We start from the raw sequence: 16,349 nt of genomic DNA on the forward strand, positions 1-16,349 counted from the left end.
TTTGCCTCTCTACTTTTCTCCTTGATAATGCTTTCTCCCTATTGAATTCTTATACTTTTGCTTTCGTGCCATTGTATTGCCACCCTTGCGCAATATCTACCTTGATGTATGAACCCTTTGTCTCTCTACTTCTCTCCTTGATAATGCCCTTGTATTTTGTATCCTTAAAAAAATTCTCATATCCTTGGTTTACAATTTATCCTCGCTTCATCAATTAGTGGTTATCTTATTTCACCCTTGGTCATTAACAATAATGTTTTGATCTTGTCTATCTCCTTGTTATTTCTGATCTGATTCCTATATTTCATAATCTCTTTCTTATTCCTAACCTTGTCTCGCCTTTCAAAAAAAACTATAAGAAATTGTTTTCCCTAGGCAAGATTGCCTTTTGAATGAATGAATAACATCGAGTTATGTTGTGCTGATATGTTTGAGTTCATGTTAGTTATCTTTGTGACTATGTTTGATTTGCTTCTTTGTAATGATTGTTGTTGTATTGTGTGACTTTTGTCCACAATGACAACAGTTAGCTAGGTTAAACCTTAGATAGTTGGGTTCTCTCTACTCTCTATAATCTGTCTTTGCTCAACCCTTTCGTCCCTTCCATTCTTCCATACCCATACAGATGTCAGACCTTGGAATGTCAACTACAAGTGATGTCACTAAATGCAAAGAATGTGGTGTGTTGACAAGTCAAAACAACACTATAAATGAAACAGCTGATGAACAGACCTTCAAGACACAAAAGGATGAACAACCAAACCAACAGACAAGTGACCTTGGAAAATGTTGTTGTTGTGAGTACTATGGAATTCCTTGTCGCCAAATCAGTACAAACGAAAGTGAAACTACAAAACAGAAGAACCAGATTTTATTTTCTAGCATAAACAGACAAATGTCTCCCCAAGAACAACTAATAGCAGATTCTCGAATACCTCATGCACTGTCAGTCGATGAATTGTCAGGTATTCCAGAAAGGAAACATCACAAGGATGCCCAACCCCAAGAAGAAACAAAGGAGTGTTACATTGATGGATGGACTATTACTTGCACACAGTTTCAGCCTTGTGGTCGCATCAGATCCAAAAAACAAAAAGGGAAACATGGAAAAAGTCAAGAAATAACTTCAAGAAAAGCTTGCTATCAATGTGGACGTGAAGATCATTACCTTTGTAATTGTCCTGAGAAGAGTTCACTACAGATCACCTCCGAGATTAAGCTATCTCAGTCTTCAGACATGGAATATGAACAAAAATGCACAGAAACTTCTACCAACACCATAAAGACAACTCCACCATGTAACTCATCAAATCGTGCTTGCTTTGGCTGTGGAGATACCGGCCATCTTGTTAATGGTTGTCCTAAGAAGGATGTGGAGATCAATAAGGTCCAAAAGAAAAGACAACACCCTCAAACCCATGCATCAACAAAGAATAAACAACGGAAAGAGACCACAGGAAAGATAAGTTATGCAGTGCCAGGAACCATTCCATATGATGATGCAGTAATTTTTGGAACACTAGTCATTCACTCAACCGTCGCCACCGTGTTGTATGATCCTCATACAACACATTCTTTTATCAGTGCCCAGTTTGCAACAAAGTATGGTATCTTTAAGTGCCCCTTAAGATCAAGAAAGACCATCAGTACACCTGAAAGGAAAGTGTTAGCGAACTACATATGTCCGAAAGTAAGTATTAAAATCAACGGGATAGATTTTTCAGCTGATCTCCTAGTGATAGAATCAATGGGAAAGGATGTGATTCTTGGAAAGAATTGGTTACAAAGAACTAAGGCGGTAATCCAACATACTGAGAAAACCATGTGCTTGGAAACTCCATCTGGAGAAACAATAGTAGTTGAAGACAACCGACCTCCAGCTCAGATTGGTACATCTGACAAGGAAGAATAATATACCATTTAGCTAGAAGGAGTGTGTCTCATGAAAAAAATGTCAAGTTGTTGCCCCTTTCAATGAGTTGTAATCGTTCCAAGTGATATATGAATAAATTTGGAAAATCTCTCGCACCTATTGTGTTTTGCCTCTTTATAAAGAGAATAAAGTGTGGTGTCATCTACTATATGCAAACAATGTGATGCTCTATTCTAGTTGCCCTAAAGTCCCGCTCAAGTCCTTCTCAAATTGTGCTCAAAGAAATACTGTTGGATCAGAAAGATGATTTGGATATCATGCTCTGTAATCTATAAGGTTCAGAAGATCTCTATTAAGAATTATAACACTTGTACGCTCTTGTGGTATGATGAAGCTAGGAGAAATATGAAACCATCCTTGTTCCTTGACTAATCTTATCTTGGAAATCAAAAAGTTGTGTTCACTCTTCATCTTAATGTCATACAAGCCTCTTATGCAGTCTGTCTCACTAACTCTTTTATCCTCTGACTAGATAATGAACCCCAATGGAAATGAAGTAAATGGTGCCAATGACAATATTCCTACCTTAACAACTATGAATGAGAAAAATGAGTCACCGAGATATTTAATGAATGGAATGAAGAACAACAAAAGGAATAGGAAAATGTTTGGATACATGATTAGTCCCCCTCAACCACAAGCAAAAGCCACGAAACACATGGATACCCAAACAGAAGAATCAAGTCAGGCTCAGCTACATGAGATACAGACACCCAATCAACCCTCACCCCCGGTTGGTCAAGCAAAGTTGACTCGCAAAAAATTCAAAGCAAGAGGTGCTTGTTTCTACTGCAAGAATGAAGAACATATTATTCGCGAATGCCCCAAGAAGCGTCTAGACCAAGTAGAGAAGAAAGCTGCCAAGCATGACCTAAACAATAATCCGGAAGACCAACCAGTTATAAGTACAATGATGAAGATCGCTTGATTAGCATTCAATGCGGAGTGAAGGAACAATAAGTTCTTTACATTTAGAAGAGTTAAAGTGTGAATGAAGAACCTACGAATAACCATATATCACCTTTGTTTTCTTGCTAGCCTTCCCTAATCTCGAGGACGAGATTCTTTTTAAGAGGGGTAGATTTTGTAACACCCTAATCCGTCAATTGAAAATAACTTAGTTTATATTATTAATTTCTAGTAGAAAGGAAAAAAATTAAGTTTTCAAATAATGAAATGATGATTTTCCTGATTAGATAAAATTTTGTTAAGTGTTTGATGCATTCATGTCGACGCACACATTTTGTTTGACTGATTTGTAGAACCAATCTTTGGGTTCAAATTTTGTGATACAAAAACTCCATTTTGTGAAATAATGATTTGTTAGAAATAATATTGAAAAATATGTATTTTGATATGATTAGTAAATTTTGTTTGTAGGTATTTGCAAATTTCTTTTGATTTGATTTCATTCCCTTATATAAAGTCTTTTTTTAAATAATAGAAATTGCCTACAGATTATTTAATATGAACTTTATTTATTATTATATTTATTATACTTTTGGAATATTTAAGACATAAAAGTTGTTTAAGCTATTCTAAGTAAATAAAAGAAAATGAATTTCGAAATTAAGAAAAAGAAAACTACGCACCCAAAAACGAAATTTGAAAGAAAAAAAAAATCACGCACACACCTAAGCCTATCAGACGCTCGCTCCATGGCAGCTTAATGTTCTCTCTTTTCCCATCTCCACTTCTTTCTCTATGTCATGTGGGGCCCACCCGTCAAACATTTCTCTTCCCCAGCCAACGTATCCTTCTCTGATCGCTGGACGCACGCGCCGTCTGCGCCGTGCGTTTCGCAGCTGCTGCCGGCTCGGCTCCCGACGCCCTCTCGTCTCCATACCCGTTCGCCTGCATGTGGAGAACGCCGATGCTGCGACTTGTCCCCTTCCTATTTCCTCTCCATTAATCACACCAGTTCCTTCTCCTTGTGTTTATGGCGGTCGTTTCTCGCGTCGCATCGTAACTACTCATCAATGGCGCTCATCTGAGCTTCAATGGCATTTTAGCGTGACACTAACTCCCGCTCTGTCCACAGTGCACCACCACCAGTCTGCCTGCGCTGCTCGCTCTCGTTGGCTGCCGCACCAAATGCCCCCTCGCCTTCCGGAATTGATGGAACGCCCACCCGTGTGCTTGAGCCTGCTCGTTTCCCTTCCCTGGTGGAGGACCATCGCGTCGTTTTTTTTCTCTCTCCTTGCAGCAGCCGTTACTTCGCCGCCATTAATGGTGCCACCGTTCTTTGCTCCTGGCACCGTCCCATATTCCCCTGCTCGCCTATAAATAGTGCCAGCAAACTCTCCTCTGTCCCTCCATTGGCTGCTCGCCCTGCGCTCTTCTCCTTGCTCTGCTGCTTGCGTGCTTAGCTCCCTGCGACCGACGTCGTTGGCACACAGCGCACGAAGTTTCTTCCCCTCGTCGAGTCTCTGCACTGACACTCGCCACGCACCATCTTCGATTCGTCCCCGGAGTCCCCTTCCCTCGTGCCCTCGACCAATGTCAGCACCAGCACCGTGACGACTACGCCATCGAAACCCGTTTGCCCCGCGTTCTGCTACGCTCTGGCGTGCTCTGCTCCTCGACTGTCAGTGAACCCAAGGTTGAAGACAACCCAACCCGTTAATTTATTGTCTTAATCATGTTTTAAATTAATTTATGGATTTTGTGAATTATTGTTGTAATATTGAGATGATGCGATTCACGTGTATGATTTTAGAGATTTGATGTATACGTGTAGCCAAAATTGAACCCTGCGATAATATTTTAAAAATGTGTATGATTTTATAATTCTAAAAATGAACACGGTCACTATTCACTAACTTAGTGATTTTCATACTAGAAATGTTTATAATTAATTTCGCTTTAGTGTGTGTAGCGATAATTGGTTAGTATTGATATAAGTATATCTTTAGTGATATAAGAAATTGAAATAGGAATTAAGCCACGTATTTTCGGTCGAATGAAAATATAGATTTTTACTATTCATAATAAATATATTCATAAGTATAGCACTTAATTACTTAGAATAGTAAAATACTCATTTATGTCATAATAATCATGAATAGGTTATTAAAAGTCCTATTTAGTAATTCACAATTAATTATAGTATATTAATGTTAGACGAACTATAAATAAACAATTTTTAGTATACGTATAAATTCTATTTAAGGAGAAAAACGAAAGAATATAATTTTATTACTAAAGAAATTGATAGTTATATTGATAGTTATATTGGTAAATATAGGTTTCTTACTAAAGAATTAGAGAATTTGTTTCTAACTATAAAATGACCTTTTCAATAGACATCATGATTTTTATTTAATAGGATTTGTTATAGATATTTAAGTATAGCAGTATTAAATAGAAACTTAAAAGAATATGTAGACCATATGTTTCTTAATAAAAATAGAAGATAAATATATGTCTAATGAATAGATTATTTATATTTTCTTACTTAAAAGATAACAAGAGTCATTGCTTTTTATAAACTAAAATGATAAGTTTATACTGATTTAGGTCATATGTTCCTAAATTGAAACAAACTATAATCAATAGATTATTTATATTTTTCTCACAATTTAATAACTAAACTTATATTTTAATTTGTCCATAACTAGTAATGTAAGCGTGATTAATCCGTTCATCACATTGAATCCATATTATTTATATATATCATTTAGTGGTCCCTAAAGGATAAAATAAAGAAAATTAGTGTTCATGTCCTTTTTATAATTAAAATGTTAGTTTACATATTTGTTTTGTATATAGCTTTCTTAACAAAGAATATAGGACATGTACTTTCTAATAAAAATAAAATATAGTTGTTTGTTCATTGTCTCTTACATAAAGTTCATTAAGGCATATATCATAACTTTCCATAAATAGGTGTTTAATAATAATGATCTTTTCACATAAAACCTATTTAGACTTATATCTTAATTTGTCATAAGTGATTGGTTAACAATATTTATAATATGCTCCATAATGCTTCTAAAATTAATAACGTGATTAGTAGCCCATTAACCTTAGATATATAACATATATCTTTTCTAAAAAGTTAAAAAGGTTTAATATCGTTATAACGTGTTTTATCGTCTTATAAGCCCTTAATCTTAGACATATCGCATATGACGTTTTATAAAAGATTAAATTGGTGAACCAAATATTTGTATATTTTAATTAAGATATTTTAAGCTTATGTCTTGTTTTATAAAGTATAGATCACACATTTTTTTAAAGAATACCCTCTTATTATAACCATTACTTGTGACGTTTTTGAAAAGCAAACGCTCTTTTCGTTAAACTTTCTTTTAGCTTTACGTATGGTGAATGTTGTATGTTATTGAGTGGTGTTTGTTCTTCTTGTTTGTTTGTGTGATATTCAGTGGTTGATCTAGTAGTTAAGAATCAAGATCTATTCCGATCCGTGGAAGAACCTCAAATTTTCAATAAGCAAGGCAAGTGGACTTCTTCCTCTGCATACTCTGTTTGATCCCAAACAATACATTTAATAAAGTTTACTCTTTTGGATATATATGCATAATTTGATGGCTTACCTATTTAGATAACCTTTCCAACCTTACTCCTTGTTTACCTGGGGTTATGATTTAATCAAGTAGCTATGCTATTTCTACAACTTAACTTTATGCAGTCACTCCCGTTTATGATATTAATGTTCCAAACTTGGTAAGTTTACATTATTGTTGTTAACCCGATGGTTAAACAAGATTATTGCATATTAATTGGAACATGGAGTGACCACCCGGGAAAACAGTGCTACCATGAGAACTATCATGGCTCTGGTCTTGGCTAAATAACTAGGGAAGTCTTATGTTGGATGCTGGTCGTGGTCGACAGGAACGGGGGCATCTAGCAAGCTCTTATAGTTCCGGCTCAGGCAGATTGGATACGGGCATAGTTCCCAAAGCTTTACCCTGTAGTCTGGACTATAAGTTGGTTACGGTAGGTGTGCCTTATGCAGTTTGACCATTTCCAGCATTTGCATAATGAGGACTCTAGGGAGAAGCCTCGTAGTGAGACCCTGGCCATTCACCTCGGAAGTGAATACGGGTCTAGCTAACCCGGGCTAGAAGGGAATCGCGACTCATGGGTAAAGATGCGCCACCTCTGCAGAGTGTAAAACTGATATATCAGCCGTGCTCACGGTTATGAGCGGCCTGGACTCCTCACATGATAATTGAACTTGAAGATGAAAATAAATCGAGATCCGATGATCTGCCAATGGTTTGCTTAAGTGGTTTCACTTAAGTGTTTTTGATATACTCCTGTACCTTTGTTTAATGGGAATACTTGGGATTCACACTTATTAGTAAGACAGGTGTTGTTAATAAAATATTGACCAACTAAAATGCTTACTGCTCAACCTTAGCCTCACCTTGTTAAACCTGCATTAGTTTTTCCCCCACTTGCTGAGCCCCGACCATAAGTGAGCTCACCCTTGCTTAATTTTGATCAGAAGTTTGCAGATGAAGATATGATGCTGAACTCCATGGATGCTAGTCTAGTGATACCCCCGGTCATCTTCCTGTGGATGGATGTCCTTGTTTCGCTGTACTTTGATGAATAAAGGTTAAGACATTATGTCTGTTCGAAGTGTAATAAAATCGTTATTTACGCTTTTATGCATTGTTCTTTTGATATATTACACTTGTGACGTCAACATATGTGTGGAAATAGATCCTGGCACACATATGCTATGCACCCGGCTCTGCCCTTTGGAAATGGGTGTGACAGAGTGCTAGAAAAATCACTCAACTTCTACCGAGATCCTAATTAATAAAGCAGCTAATCGACCTAGCATACTAGTATTCATCTCAACAGGATTCCTGAGATCATGCAACTAGGGTTTCAAACAACTCCTACACCTAAGTGCACAATCAATCCTACAATCATTAAGTATATTAAAATAGCATAAATAACAGGTTATGCATAAACCGGGGCTTGCCTTCCAAGGCTGTGGCAGGCAGATCCTCTGGTGCAGGCTCTGGTGCTGGATCCAGGGCTACCTCCTGAGTAGCTCCTTGCTCCGGCACGAGGACGTACTCTCCGTTAGCGAAGTTACAGTCTATCGAAATGCAATGAACATGTATGTCATGATTATGCAGGATTTAATAACATTATGCTAAAGGAAGAAAAACTAAGTTAATGAGTAACTTAGGGTTTCTTGGTCATACGTGGCTTTTAGTGGTTCATGATTATCACTCTAGGTTCAAGTTTTGTTAAGGATAAGCATAGTGGATTGGTATTTCCTTTACATATTTTAGTGGACAATTTATAAAGGGTTTTAGGATGACACTAATTTCCATTATTCATTTTCCTTTCTTTATTTTCTATTTATGGTTTCTAGTGTAGGTTTGAACTACAACATTGGTTTAACTTTTTCCAAAAAATTTGTAAAAATTACAGTGGCTTGCCTTTGGTCAATATAGCTTATCCTAGGACTTTGAGGTTCAATTGAAAAAGGCTAGGCTCTAGACAAAAATAGCAAGAGTGGTGTAAATGGGCCACTTTGCACTACAACTCTTAATTAGGGGTGGGTTCTGTCCTAAAGGTTATTTTTGTTGGTATCTAATAGTAATAATAAGCTTCTGTGCCAAAGATCACAGAAAGCTAAGGGGTGGTTATTTAGTTATGATTTTCTAAAGTTTAATGCCAAAAAGGCACTTTCTACTATATTGTTATTTGAAAAATGTCAAACAGCAGATTTCATATTTTTCCTAAGTTCTTAATAACAAAACATTAACTATCCCAAGGGTTGGGGTGTTTTCACGTTGGGGTTATTTTTGTAGGATTTTTCTAAGTTTTCCTTGTATTCTTAAAATAAAAGGTATCCTATTTATTTTATACTAAACCAGGGTATCATAGATTTTTCTAGTGAACTACTTTAAATAAGTACCCTAACAAAAATAGGAGTACCCCTTGGTTCATTATTTGAATCACCTTTTCTATTTTTCTTAACCTTAAGCACATTGTAAAATAAATGGCAAAAACTAACTTAATGGGGTGGACAGAGAGGTTTAGCATTTTTAAACAGGTTTAGTAGGTGGACATAAACTTCTCCAAATTTTTCTAACCCTAGTCAAATAGTGCAACTATTTTTCTTCCTATTATTTAGCTTTTGGCCAAAACAATAATTAAATCAGAACCTTAAAGTTTTCTGTAGTACATAAGGGTTTTATATTTTTCCTAAGTAGTTTACATTATTTAAAGTCTGACAAAATTGGTTTGACTAAATTTGGATGAATAAAACAGAAGTTATGGATTATTCAAGTTCTGTCAAAATTTAAATCAGATTTAAATAAAGGTTTCCTGGAAAACTACTTTGCACCGAGGACCCTGGATTTAATCCAAATCAACCCACTCAAATCTACCCCTGCGCCACTATTCCCCTGAGTCACTGACAGTTCAAAAATCCCCCTGACCTTTCCTTTGTTGGAACTTGCTACGAGGTGCAAGGGGATCCAACGGGGGTGAGAGTTGACGTAAACAGGGTTCTCGCACGAGATGGCAAAAGCTCTGTTAATCTAGCCTCTCAAGGGCACTATGCGGGGGTATTTATAGGTATCTGAGTGCCCAGCGTCCTGTGTTAAGGACGCATGTGCCCTCAGACACCTAGGTTATCCCCGGAATATTCCCATAAAGCGGGGTTACAGACCGTAATTACAGGGATGCCTTTACAAATTAGGCCCGTGATGCGCAGTGGCCACGCAGGGCCTGTTACAATGGGCCGGATTACACGTGGGCCTCCATGCTGGACGAGGTCGCAAGATGGGACGACCTCGTCATAGGTCTTCGTCCGGTGACATATGGGGCGAAGGGTGAACCTGCCCGTTGTCTTGTCTCCGTTGGTCCGACGATTACGGCGAAGGCATCGAGCGAAGGGTGGCGTCTTCGCCTTCGCCCCAACATTTGCCCTCCGAGGGACCAGTTCGACTAAGTCATCTGGTGCCGAAGACGTCGCTAGATGGCGGAGACGCTGCCCTCGCTCGAAGTGGTTCCGCGGGGGTTCTTGACATGACCGTTGATTGACACCGTACTGTTGGACTGCGGGTTTCCCGAGGCGCCGCGCCCTGTGTATAAAAGGGGGCGGGGGCGGCGCGTTTTGAACTTTATCTTTCCGCGCTCCGTGAAAACCCTAGCCGCCTTTTCCACCTTCTTGTTGCTCGTCTGCCCTCCTTGCTCTTGTTCGCCGGAGATCTGGCCCGAGTGAAGCAGACCGCCCGCCGCCACCGACGGTACGTAGCGATGCCGACCTCTTCTTCTTCTGCTGCCGCTATGCCACCGGCCGACGCGTCGTCTGAGGAGACGCTGAGCACTGTGGCGGCGGAGGAGTTGCGCGCCGACGATACGGTGGATTTCGGTGTGTCGCGGATGTCCTCGGTCCGCGTGCAAGATATGCAGCAGCTTGGTTACTTTGGCGGCGGAGTTGCTCGTGTCTTGGGGACGGAGGAGGTCCCCGAGCCGGAAGGCGAGTTGGTTGTGTTCGAGGCGTTCTTTGCCGCTGGTCTTCGCTTGCCTGCGCACCAATTTGTGGGAGAAGTCCTGCGCAGATTTAACGTTCAGATCCATCAGCTAACTCCGAATGCCATGGTGGCTCTGTCGAAGTATGTCTGGGCGACGACTTCGTACGGCGGACAGCCATCAGTCGAAGTCTTCGCGAAGTACTATTGCCTGCACTGGCAGAAGAGGATGATCGGAAATGAAGTTGCCCAGTTTGGGTCCTGTACATTTACGCCGAAGACCGGCAAGACCTCGATGGAGGTAGTTGAGTTGGTTCCTTGCGCCCGCAACAAGTGGGGCAACTGGCATGAGTTTTGGTTCTACGTTGCGGAGGGCACAGTCGAAGACCATCCGGGGCTCCCCGTGGCCAAGATGTGCTCGCATTATTACTCAGCATACCCGCCGTTTGAAGTGGCGGAGGAGGATGCGGACGAAGGGGCCCTTCGGTGCGCCGCCGGCCTGAGCAGCGGGCGCGATTTGGTTGAGGAGTTTGTGGCGTACGGGGTGTGGCCTTTGGCGCATGGCTGGGCGTTGGGTGAAGTATGCCCTCGCCAGATGCCTTCCCATGGTGGAAAGCTGGTGCGAAGTCTCGCCTTCACGTTGGATCTGCATAGCCGCGATCCGGCCGCCTTTGTGTGTGAGGCGGAGGATGGGGCGGTGCGGATCGTCGGTCGGTACATGCCGAAGACAGAGGGCCAGCGTAGCTGGGATATTCGCGGGTCTAATGACCGCTTGAACAGGGTTTTTGAGTTGAACCGTCTGCCTTATGGCGGTTATCCCGGCCAAGACGATGTGGATCGTCGCGGGAAGAAGCCGGTGGTAGAGACTGGAGACGACCCCGCGCCGGCGGCCGCCCCATCCTCTAAGAGGAAACTAGGTATTGCTATGGGAGGACTGGGGGTTTCTGATGGTTTTTCTAGGGAATTGATGAGGACATGCGCGGCCCCGGGGGGAAGGATGTCTTCGCCCGAGCTCCGGGAGTCTTCGGGGCGGATGCTGAGGGTTACCGGGGGTTGGTGGCCTAGGAATGTTCCTATCCCCCGCGCGGCTGGCGAAGACTTTTTTACATCTCGCATGGTTCGTGATTGGAGAGTGTTTCCTTACGGGCGGAATATTGCTGCTGTTGTGCCGGCAGTGATGGACAAGGATCGTCAGGGAGCTGCGCAGAAGCGTCAGGCGGTCGTCGGGCTTCATCAGGCCAGGCCGAAGAGGCCGCAGGGGACTGCGAAGGCTGCTGCCCCCGGTGGAAGCCAGCTGCCGCTGGCGGCGAAGTCGGCCGCCTTTGCATCCAGCAAGGCGCCGGAGGCTGCGAAGGCAGCTGCCGCCGGTGGTTCCAAGTCTGCGAAGGCCGCCCTGTGTCCAGCAGGGTGTCGGAGGCTGCGAAGGCGGCCCGAGAGTTGCCGCCGCCGGGCAAGCGCGTCGCCGACTTCGCCACCGACATTAGTGTGGAAGATTATCTTGTTGGTAAGTCGTTGGCTCGAGTTTTTTTTCTTTTTTTTTAATCTGTTGATACGTCGCAGGGTCGGACGAAGGCCAACTTGTTGTTGTTCCGCCTGCCGTGGCGACCACGGCGGCTGCCATGGTGCCCAGGGCGAAGGGCAGTGCTCTTAGTGCCGGTGGCGAGATACCGGCACTCACTGCTGTCAGGGACGAGGCGGGTGCTGTGTCCCGCCGGCTGAAGGAGCTGAAAGGGGCATTAAGTCAGGTACGTTGAGCTAGACTTCGGTTTTTTTACCGGCTTCGTTGGGGCTGCAGCCTTATGTGTGTCTTGTAGGCGGCTGACTTCGCAGACCGCGCGGCGTCGGGGGCCCTTACGGCAGTTGTGTCTGCCGAAGTCGAGAGACTTCGGACGCAACATGCTGACGCCGTCCAGGAAAAGTCGGCCGCCGACAGTAAGTGTCGCATGCTGGCGGATAAGGTGGCCGCGCTGGAGGGTGAGAAGACTGACCTCCGGCGCCAACTGGCGGAGGAGAGGAAGGAGGCTAATGAGGCCCTCGCCAAGGCGTAGTCTGCGCAGGCGGAGGCCAATTTGGCGCGGGCGGAGGGCAGTCTTGCCAGGCAGCGCGCCGAGCAGTTGGAGGAGCGGCTCAGCGCTCTGCAGACCCGTGTGGAGAGGGCTGAGGCATCGACGCGCTCGGAGGCTGAGCGGACACGCAAACAGCTTATGGATTCATACCATGAGCTGGCGCGCGGACCGCTGACTTCGAAGTGCCAGACCGAGAGCCCGGACTTCGCTGCCTCGAGTGGATACAGGAGGAGTTGTTGGCGCTTCCCGCCAACGTGGAGGGGTTTATGTCCTATGCCTCCCTGGTCACCTGCGAGGGGGCGATGAACGCGCTCTCTCGCGAAGGGTGCCGGCACTATGAGGTCTTCGACCAAGCTGATGAGGATTTCGAGCGCGATATCTACAAGGTTGAGGACCCTGTGGTGAAGGAATCCGCGGGAGCCCTCTACGACCGGATGTGGGGCCCTCACGGTCGGGAGGTGGTCAGGGAGCGGGCCGAGACGGCGAGGGGTCAGGTAATGTTTGGCTTTTGTTTGGTGTTTGTTGAATGTGGGCTATATGTGGGTTTGCTGAATCTATGTGCTGTGTCTCAGGCGGCGCGTGGCGAGAGGGTGGATGACTTCGGGGCTTTGAACAGCGCGCTGCCTGACCCGGAGCTGAACCCGGCGGCGGCTGTGTCCGAGGCCGCCCTGGAGCCGCCCCCGGAAACCGCCGAAGGCGTTCTTGATGCCCCCGCAGCCACTGCGGCCAGCGGAGGCCCGTCGCCAACTGCTGCGCCGAGGGCTGAGGATCCTGTGAAGGTGGCGGCGGAGCCGACAGCGGAGGATCCCGCGACGGCTGGGTCTTCGGAAGTGGCTTAGTGGGTGTGGGTAGTTAGGGAATTTTGGATATGTTGCTGAATCTTGGTTGCTGCGCAGGTTCAAGATTTTGGGCCTGCGCACGCAACCGCTACTACTAATTTTTTGGCGGCTTCGACCGTGGATGATGGTAATAAATCGGATGGGTCTGCATCTAAGTTTTCTGATTTTGGTGACTCTGGGAGCTCGGTTGAGTGGACTGAGGAGTCATCGGATGAGGACTTGGACTACTTTGCGGCCTTGGATGTGGCAGCGGCGGAGGCTTCACCGCATGCTGCGGATGCTGAAGTTGTGCCTGGTCCGAGTACTGGGCGTAGGCGGCGAAGGGCGGTTGCGAAGCGTAGAGTTAGTGGGGCGGACGGCGGTCGGCTTCGTGTGAGTAGGGCTGGCAGGCAGGAACTGTTGTCCTTGCCGGCCGCTGTGAGTGCAGGTGAGGGGGAGCTGCGAAGTCTTTTTGCGGGTGAGGAGCTTAGGATAATGTTATTTAACTATAGGGAGATGGGAATTATTCCGAAGGTTGAGCCGATGTAGAGTGTGATGCCCTCGCTTGTACATGTGTAATGGCTTGTATGATAAGGTTGTGTGCCTTCGCACATTCGGCTATGCTCGCGAAGGTGTTACGTACTTGGTCTGGTGTATTTGTTATGTTGGTCTGGTGCGCATGTAGTCGGTCTTTGCGCGGACAGTTTGGTGTAGTCGTTTTCGCACTTGTTAAGCTTCGTCCGGCTGCACCCTTAGGCAACTGTTGCACGGATAGTCTTCGCGGAAGACTTCGATTTTTCGCACTTGTTGTGCTAGCCCGGCTGCACCCTTAGGCGACTTCTGCACGGATAGTCTGCGCGGAAGACTACGGTTTTTCGCACTTGTTGTGCTTGTCCGGCTGCACCATTAGGCGACTTCTGCATGGATAGTCTTTGCGGGAGACTTTGATTTTTCGCACTTGTTGTGCTAGTCCGGCTGCACCCTTAGGCGACTTTTGCACGGATAGTCTTCGCAAAAGACTTCGATTTTTCGCACTTGTTGTGCTAGTCCGGCTGCACCCTTGGGCGACTTTTGCACGGATAGTCTTCGCGAAAGACTTCGATTTTTCGCACTTGTTGTGCTAGTCCGGCTGCACCCTTAGGCGACTTTTGCGCAGAGTCGTCGCACGCGAGGGTAGCTAGCGCTGGGCCTCGCGATGACTTTTGTATTGGTCGAATGTCGAAGACCGTCGGCGCGGTCTTTTTTCGACGTAGATTTTTGTGGGGGATTTTTCACTTGTATATTACATGACTCCGCCTCGTTAAAAACCTCACCCCCCGGGAGGAAAAGAGTGCGGGCCAGAATAAAATTGTTTTTGCGAATTACAAGGGCGAATCGGCCCTGATGAGTCAAACAAAAAATTTGCGGAGATTGTCGATGTTCCAGGAGTGATCCAGGTCTTCGCCGTTTGGGGTTGCGAGCCTGTAAGCGCTGGGGGAGGCCTTCGTCTTGACAATGAAAGGGCCCTCCCACTTGGGCTCCAGCTTGCCCCTGGACTCTGTCCGAGCTGTTCGGACGAGTACGAGTTCCCCTTCGCTGAATTCCCTCGGGATGACTGCGTGGTCGCGCCATGCTTTTGTCTAGGCTTGGTATTTATTTAGAGCCTGTAGGGCAAAGACTCGGTCTCCATCGATGAGATCCTTCGAAGTGGGCTCGTCCACGTCGGGGACGGCTGACGAAACTGTTCGTGGGGACCCATGTTTTATTTCTTGTGGAGTCATGGCCTCTGATCCGTATAGAAGGCGGAAAGGGGTGAATCCAGTCGCCCTGCACTCAGTCGTGTTTAGCGCCCAGACTGCCTCAGGTAGCAAATCGGCCCACTTGCCCTTTTTTCGTCGAGGAGCATCTTTTTGACAGCTGTGAAAATTTTTCCATTGGCGCGTTCCACAACTCTGTACCACCGGAGAAGCAGTCGAGGAGTGACATGACTTCGCATCCGGCCGTGCTATCGACTATTTTGTCGATCCGCGGCAACGGGAAGTTGTCCTTTGGGCAGGCCTTGTTGAGACTGGTGAAGTCGATGCACATTCGCCACTTGCCGCTCTTTTTCTGCACCATCACAACGTTGGAGAGCCACGTGGGGTAAGCCACCGGCTCGATAAATTTGGCTTCCAGGAGGCGGTGTACCTCTGCCTTGGCGGCCTCTATCTTCTCGTCGGACATTTTGCGAAGCCGCTGTTTTTCGGTCTCACGGAAGGGTCGATACCAAGGTTGTGCTCAATTATGGATCGGCTGACCCCGACCAGGTCGAGGGCTGACCAGGCGAAGACGTCTTTGTTCTTGGACAAGCAGCAGAGGAGTTTCTCCTCTTCCTGCGAAGTGAGGTCTTCGCTGATGGTGACTGTCTGCTTGGGTGTGACCTGGTTGAGGGGAACAGTCTTGGTCCCGTCGTTGCTCTGCAGCTGTGCCTTGTCGTGCTCTTTGTCGGCTGGGCTGACGGACGCAGGGACCTCGCGCTGGGCCGTGAGGCAGTGCACATTTCTTTGTCCGGGGACGAAGTCCCGCTCTATGTTGCGCGCAGTTTGTTGATTGTCGTAGACCGCAATGGCGCCTAACGGACCTGGTATCTTCATGCACAGGTACAGTCCGTGAATGGCTGCCTCAAACTTGTTGATAGAGCCCTGGCCCATGATGGCTTTGTACGGATACACCATATCGACGATATCAAAGGTTATTTGCTCGCTTCGGGCATTGGGTGCTACACCGAAGGAGAGAGGCAGTTCTATTTTGCCGATAGGAAAAGTGCCCTTGCCGCCGAACCATACAATGGGTTGTCCGAAGGCTTGAGCAGGCTGTCGCTTATGCCCATGCGGTCGAAGGCATGGAGGAAAATGATGTCTGCCTGACTTCCATTGTCGACTAGGACTTTGTGCAGGTCCCAGCCTGCCACGCTGCAGTTGATAACCATGGCGTCGATGTGGGGGGCGCTGCGCAGGTCGACGTCTCGTGCGTCGAATTTAGCGGTACGTGGGACCACTTCATCTGCACGACTGGGCCGGTGATGGTGACG

Source organism: Zea mays, chromosome 2 (assembly GCF_902167145.1).
Source record: "Zea mays cultivar B73 chromosome 2, Zm-B73-REFERENCE-NAM-5.0, whole genome shotgun sequence".
Lineage (NCBI taxonomy): Eukaryota > Viridiplantae > Streptophyta > Magnoliopsida > Poales > Poaceae > Zea > Zea mays.